This window comes from Arachis duranensis, chromosome 5 (assembly GCF_000817695.3).
Source record: "Arachis duranensis cultivar V14167 chromosome 5, aradu.V14167.gnm2.J7QH, whole genome shotgun sequence".
Classification (NCBI taxonomy): Eukaryota; Viridiplantae; Streptophyta; class Magnoliopsida; order Fabales; family Fabaceae; genus Arachis; species Arachis duranensis.
This window is the reverse complement of record NC_029776.3, coordinates 33,212,178-33,219,811: the sequence shown is the minus strand read 5'-3', so window position 1 is coordinate 33,219,811 and position 7,634 is coordinate 33,212,178.

Here is a 7,634-nt window from a genome sequence, read left to right as displayed (position 1 = left end):
GGCCATGACCAGCTTATCCCAAGAGTCCAGGCTATCTTTAGGTTGTGAGTCCAACCATGTTCTAGCTCTGTCTCTTACAGCAAAAGGGAAAAGCATGAGCCTGTAGACTTCAGGATCTACTCCATTATTCTTAACAGTATCACAGATCTGCAAGAACTCAGTTAAAAATTGGTAGGAATCTTCTGATAGAAGTCCATGAAACTTGCAGTTCTATTGCATTAGAGCAACTAGTTGAGGTTTTAGCTCAAAATTATTTGCTCCAATGGCAGAAATTAAGATGCTTCTTCCATCAAAGTTGGAAGTAGGTGTAGTATAGTCACCAAGCATCCTCCATGCGTTATTGTTGTTGTTATTATTTTCGGGTGCCATCTCCTCTTCTTTTTCGAAAATTTCTGTCAAGTCCTCTCCAGAGGGTTGTACTTTAGCTTCCTTTAGCTTCCTCCTTAGGGTCCTTTCAGGTTCAGGATCTACTTCAACAAGAATGTCCTTGTCCTTGCTCCTGCTCATATGAAAAAGAAGGGAACAGAAAATAATAATAGAAATCCTCTTTACCACAGTAGAGAGATTCCTTTATGTTAGTAGAAGAAGAAAAGAATAGAAGAAAGAAAAGAGGAAAATTCGAACTCAGAGAGGAAGAGGGGGTTCAAATTTTAAGATGAAGAGAAGTGTTAGTAAGTGAATAAATAAATAGAAAGAGATGAGAGAGAAGAGTTTTTGAAAATTAACTAAAATAAAAGAAAAATATTAAAGTTAAAATTCAAAAATTAAGAAAAGGAATTAAATAAAAATTAAAATTTGAAACAATTAGTTAAAAAAATTTTGAAAAAGAGGGAGGTAATTTTCGAAAATTAGAGAGAGGAAAGTAGTTAGGTGGTTTTGAAAAAGATAAGAAACAAACAAAAAGTCAATTAGTTAGTTGAAAAAGATTTGAAAATTAATTTTGAAAAGATAAGAAGTTAGAAAAGATTTTTGAAATCAATTTTGAAAAAGATATGTTTTGAAAAAGATCTTAAAAAGATATGATAAAAAGATATGATTAAAAAGATATGGTTGGAAAAGATTTAATTTTTAAAATTAAAATCAATTACTTGACTAATAGGAAACTAAAAGATATGATTCTAGAATTTAAAGATTGAACCTTTCTTAACAAGAAAGTAATAAACTTCAAATTTTTGAATCAATCACATTAATTGTTAGTAAAGTTTTCAAAATTTTGAAATAAAGATAAGAAAAAGATTTTGAAAATAAATTTTAAAATTTTTTGAAAATAATAAAAAATGAAAAAGATTTGATTTTTGAAAATGATTTTGAAAAGATAGGATTTTTTAAAATTGAAAATTTGACTTGACTTATAAGAAATAGCTAAGTTTTAAAAATTGTTGACTAAGTCAACTCAAATTTTCGAAAATTATGAGCAAAATAAGGGGAAGATAGTTTTTTTATTTTTGAATTTTTAATGGGAGAGAGAAAAACACAAATATGACCCAAAACATGAAAATTTTGGATCAAAACACTTAATGCATGCAAGAACACTATGAATGTCAAGATGAACACCAAGAACACTTTGAAGATCAAGATGAACATCAAGACTTATTTTTGAAAAATTTTCAAGAAAAGAAAAACATGCAAGACACCAAACTTAGAAATTTTTCATATTTAGACACTAAGAATTCAAAAATGCATATGAGAAACAACAAAAAACACAAAACAAGAAAATATCAAGATCAAACAAGAAGACTTACCAAGAACAACTTGAAGATCATGAAGAACACCATGCATGAGTTTTTGAAAAATGCACAAATTTTTAAAGACATACAATTGACACCAAACTTAAAAAATGACACTAGACTCACAAAATATTTTTGGTTTTTATGATTTTATTAAATTTTTTTGGTTTTATTATTATTTTTTTTCGAAAATTATTTTTTTTTGAAAAACGAAAAAAAGAAAGAATTTTGAAAGATTTTTGAAAACTTTTTGAAAAGAAAATTACCTAATATGAGCAACAAGATGAACCGTCAGTTGTCCAAACTCGAACAATCCCCGGCAACGGTGCCAAAAACTTGATAGGCAAAATTGTGATTTACACTTTTTATAACTCGAACAATTCTTAGTAATGGCTCCAAACACTCGGTGCACACTACTATGGTTCACTCACATTCTTCACAACTTCGCACAACTAACCAGCAAGTGCACTGGGTCGTCCAAGTAATAAACCTTACGTGAGTAAGGGTCGATCCCACGGAGATTGTTGGTATGAAGCAAGCTATGGTCATCTTATAAATCTCAGTCAGGCGGATTCAAATGGTTATAATGGTTTTCGAAAATAATAATAAATAAATCATAAAATAGATGAAAGAGATACTTATGTAAATCCTTGGTGGAAATTTCAAATATGTGTATGGAGATCCTTTGCCCCTTCTGAATCTCTGTTTTCCTACTGTCTTCCTCCAATCATTCTTACTCCTTTCTATGGCAAGCTGTATGTAGGGCATCACCGTTGTCAATGGCTACTTCCCATCCTCTCAGTGAAAATGGTCCAAATGCTCTGTCACAGCATGGCTAATCATCTATCGGTTCTCGATCATGTCGGAATAGAATCCATTGATTCTCTTGCGTCTGTCACTACGCCCAACAATCGTGAGTTTGAAGCTCGTCACAGTCATTCAATCCCTGAATCCTACTCGGAATACCACAGACAAGGTTTAGACTTTCCGGATTCTCAAGAATGGCCGCCAAAGGGTTCTAGCTTATACCACGAAGATTCTGATTAAGGAATCCAAGAGATAGACGCTCGGTCTAAGGTAAAACGGAAGTGGTTGTCAAGCACGCGTTCATAAGGATGGATGATGATGAGTGTCACAGATCATCACGTCCATCAGGTTGAAGTGTAGTGAATATCTTAGAATAAGAATAAGCTTGAATCCAATAGAAGAACAATAATAATTGCATTAATTCTCGAGGTACAGCAGAGCTCCACACCTTAATCTATGGTGTGTAGAAACTCCACCGTTGAAAATACATAAGTGATCAAGGTTCAGGCATGGCCAAATGGCCAGCCCCCAAAGTCTAAGAACTAAACGTCCTAAGATAGATACCAAGATGTCTAATTCAATAGTAAAAAGTCCTATTTATACTAGATTAGCTACTAGGGTTTACAGAAATAAGTCTTAGTGCAGAAATCTACTTCCGGGGCCCACTTTGGTGTGTGCATAGGCTGAGCTTGAGCTTTACACGTGCATAGGCTTCTCTTGGAGTTAAACGCCAAGTTGTAACGTGTTTTTGGCATTTAACTTTGGTTTGTGACGTGTTTCTGGCGTTTTACTCCAGAATGCAGCATGGAACTGGCGTTGAACGCCAGTTTGCGTCATCTAAGCTCGAACAAAGTATGAACTATTATATATTGCTGGAAATCCCTGGATGTCTAATTTCCAACGCAGTTGAGAGCGTGCCATTTGGAGTTTTGTAGCTTTAGAAAATCATTTTCGAGTGCAGGGAGGTCAGAATCCAGCAGCATCAACAGTCCTTTTTCAGCCTGAATCAGATTTTTGCTCAGGTCCCTCAATTTCAGCCAGAAAATTCTTGAAATCACAGAAAAATACACAAACCCATAGTAAAGTCCAGAAATGTGAATTTTGCATAAAAACTAATAAAAACATCCCTAAAAGTAGCTAGATCCTACTAAAAACTACCTAAAAACAATGCTAAAAAGCGTATAAATTATCCGCTCATCATAGGGTTGAGGCTCAACCCGCACCTACCCGACCCGCATGAGAACCCAACCCGCATCCTACCCTACCCAATGCGAATCGGGTTGACAACCCTATCCGATCGGGTGTGGTCAGATTGAGTACCCACGGATAGGGTACATGTTGCCACCCCTAGCTCCAGACCCAATGGGAGCCGAATTCTGGAGGGAAAAGGCCCAAAGAACCAAGGATTGAAGGGGGGATTCACACATTAGAGGATTATTGGTGCACGAAAATGTGAACATCAATAACGCCATCAACATGGTACGCTCAATTGCAATCTCAACTTTATATCACAACTTCGCACAACTAACCAGCAAGTGCACTGGGTCATCCAAGTAATAAACCTTACGCGAGTAAGGGTCGATCCCACGGAGATTGTTGGTATGAAGCAAGCTATGGTGATCTTGTAAATCTCAGGCAGGCGGATTCAAATGGTTATGGAGGATTAATGATTAAAAGATGAATAAAATAAAGATAGAGATACGCATGTAATTCATTGGTGAGAATTTCAGATAAGCGTATGGAGATGTTTTGTCCCTTCCTTCTCTCTGCTTTCCTACTGTCTTCATCCAATCCTTCTTACTCCTTTCCATGGCAAGCTGTATGTTGGGCATCACCATTGTCAATGACTATAGTCTCGGCCTCTCAGTGAAAATGTTCAACGCACTCTGTCACAGCACGGTTATTCATCTGTCAGTTCTCGATCATGTCGGAATAGAATCCAGTGATTCTTTTGCGTCTGTCACTAACGCCCCACAATCGCGAGTTTGAAGCTCGTCACAGTCATTCAATCCTTGAATCCTACTCAGAATACCACAGACAAGGTTTAGACCTTCCGGATTCTCAAGAATGCCGCCATCAATTCTAGCTTATACCACGAAGATTCTGATTAAGGAATCCAAGAGATACACATTCAAGCCTTGTTTGCATGTAGAATGGAAGTGGTTGTCAGGCACGCGTTCATAAGTGAGAATAATGATGAGCGTCACATAATAATCACATTCATCATGTTCTTGGGTGCGAATGAATATCTTAGAACAAGAATAAGCTGAATTAAATAGAAGAACAATAGTAATTGCATTAATACTCGAGGTACAGCAGAGCTCCACACCTTAATCTATGGTGTATAGAAACTCCACCGTTAAAAATACAAAAGAACAAGGTCTAGGCATGGCCGAGAGGCCAGCCCCCATGATCTAAGAACTAGCCGTCCAAAGATGACAATACAATAGCAAAAGGTCCTATTTATAGAGAACTAATAGCTTAGGGTTTACAAATATGAGTAAATGACGTAAAAATCCACTTCCGGACCCACTTGGTGTGTGCTTGGGCTGACCATTGAAGCTTCTATATGTAGAGACTTTTCTTGGAGTTAAATGCCAGCTTTTGTGCCAGTTTGGGCGTTTAACTCCCACTTCTGTGCCAATTCCAGCGTTAAACGCTGGGCAGTCTTGAGCTAATTTGGAACGCCGGTTTGGACCATCAAATCTCAGGAAAAATATGGACTATTATATATTTTTGGAAAGCCCAGGATGTCTAATTTCCAACGCAATTGAGAGCGCACCAATTGGACTTTTGTAGCTCCAGAAAATCCACTTTGAGTGCAGGAAGTTCAGAATCCAACAGCATCTGCAGTCCTTTTCAGCCTCTGAATCAGATTTTTGCTTAGGTCCCTCAATTTCAGCCAGAAAATACCTAAAATCACAGAAAAACACACAACTCATAGTAAAGTCCAGAAAAGGGAATTTTAAATAAAAACTAATAAAAATATAATAAAAACTAACTAAAACATACTAAAAACATACTAAAAATAATGTCAAAAAGCGTATAAATTATCCGCTCATCACAACACCAAACTTAAATTGTTACTTGTCCCTAAGCAACTGAAAATCAAATAGGATAAAAAGAAGAGAATATACAATGAATTCGAAAAACATCTATGAAGATCAGTATTAATTAGATGAGCGGGGCTTTTAGCTTTTTGCCTCTGAACAGTTTTGGCATCTCACTTTATCCTTTGAAGTTCAGAATGATTGGCTTCTATAGGAACTCAGAATCCAGATAGTGTTATTGATTCTCCTAGTTAAGCATGTTGATTCTTGAACACAGCTACTTCATGAGTTTTGGCCGTGGCCCAAAGCACTCTGTTTTCCAGTATTACTACCGGATACATCCATGCCACAGACACATAACTGGGTGAACCTTTTCAGATTGTGACTCAGCTTTGCTAGAGTTCCCAATTAGAGGTGTCCAGGGTTCTTAAGCACACTCTTTTTGCTTCGGATCACGACTTTAACCGCTCAGTCTCAAGTTTTCGCTTGACACTTTCACGCCACAAGCACATGGTTAGGGACAGCTTGGTTTAGCCGCTTAGGCTAGGATGTTATTCCTGTAGGCCCTCCTATCCACTAATGCTCAAAGCCTTGGATCCTTTTTATTTTTACCCTTGCCTTTTGGTTTAAAGGGCTATTGGCTTTTTCTGCTTGCTCTTTTTTTCTCTTTTTTTCTCTCTTTTTTTTGAATTCACTGCTTTTTCTTGCTTCAAGAATCAATTTGCTGATTTTTCAGATCCTTAGTAACATTTCTCCTTTTCCATCATTCTTTCAAGAGCCAACAATTTTAACATTCATGAACAACAAATTCAAAAGACATATGCACTGTTCAAGCATACATTCGGAAGTCAAAAGTATTGCCACCACATCAAAATAATTAATCTGTTATAAAATTCGAAATTCATGCAATTCTTCTCTTTTTCAATTAAGAACATTTTTCATTTAAGAAAGGTGATGGATTCATAGGACATTCATAACTTTAAGGCATAGACACTAAGACACTAATGATCATGTAATAAAGACACAAACATAGATGAACATAAAGCATATTTTTCGAAAAACAGGAAAATAAAGAACAAAGAAGTTAAAGAACGGGTCCACCTTAATGATGGCGGCTTATTCTTCCTCTTGAAGATCTTATGGAGTGCTTGAGCTCCTCAATGTCTCTTCCTTGCCTTTGTTGCTCCTCTCTCATAATTCTTTGATCTTCTCTAATTTCATAGAGGAGGATGGAATGTTCTTGGTGCTCCACCCTTAGTTGTCCCATGTTGGAACTCAATTCTCCTAGGGAGGTGTTGATTTGCTCCCAATAGTTTTGTGGAGGAAAGTGCATCCCTTAAGGAATCTCAGGAATTTCATGATGAGGAATCTCCTCATGTCCATGAGTGAGATCTCTTGTTTGCTCCATCATCTTCTTAGTGATGGGCTTGTCCTTATCAATGAGGATGTCTCCCTCTATGTTAATTCCAACTGAACTACAAAGGTGACAAATGAGATGAGGGAAGGCTAACCTTGCCAAGGTAGAGGACTTGTCCGCCACCTTATAAAGTTCATGGGATATAACCTCATGAACTTCTACTTCCTCTCCAATCATGATGCTATGAATCATGATAGCCTGGTCTATAGTAATTTCGAACCGGTTGCTAGTGGGAATGATTGAGCGTTGGATAAACTCCAACCATCCCCTAGCCACGGATTTGAGGTCATGCCTTCTCATTTGAACCGGCTTCCCTCTTGAATCTCTCTTCCATTGAGCGCTGGTGCACGAAATTGCAATCACACTTTTGCAATTCCGCACAACTAACCAGCAAGTGCACTGGGTCATCCAAGTAATACCTTACGTGAGTAAGGGTGGATCCCACGGAGATTGTTGGCTTGAAGCAAGCTATGGTTATCTTGTAACTCTTAGTCAGGATATCAATAATTCTCAGGTTTAATTGTGAAAAGTAAAAGAACATGAAATAAATACTTGTTTTGCAGTAATGGAGAACAGGTTGAGGTTTTAGAGATGCTCTATCTTCTGAATCTCTGCTTTCCTACTGTCTTCTTA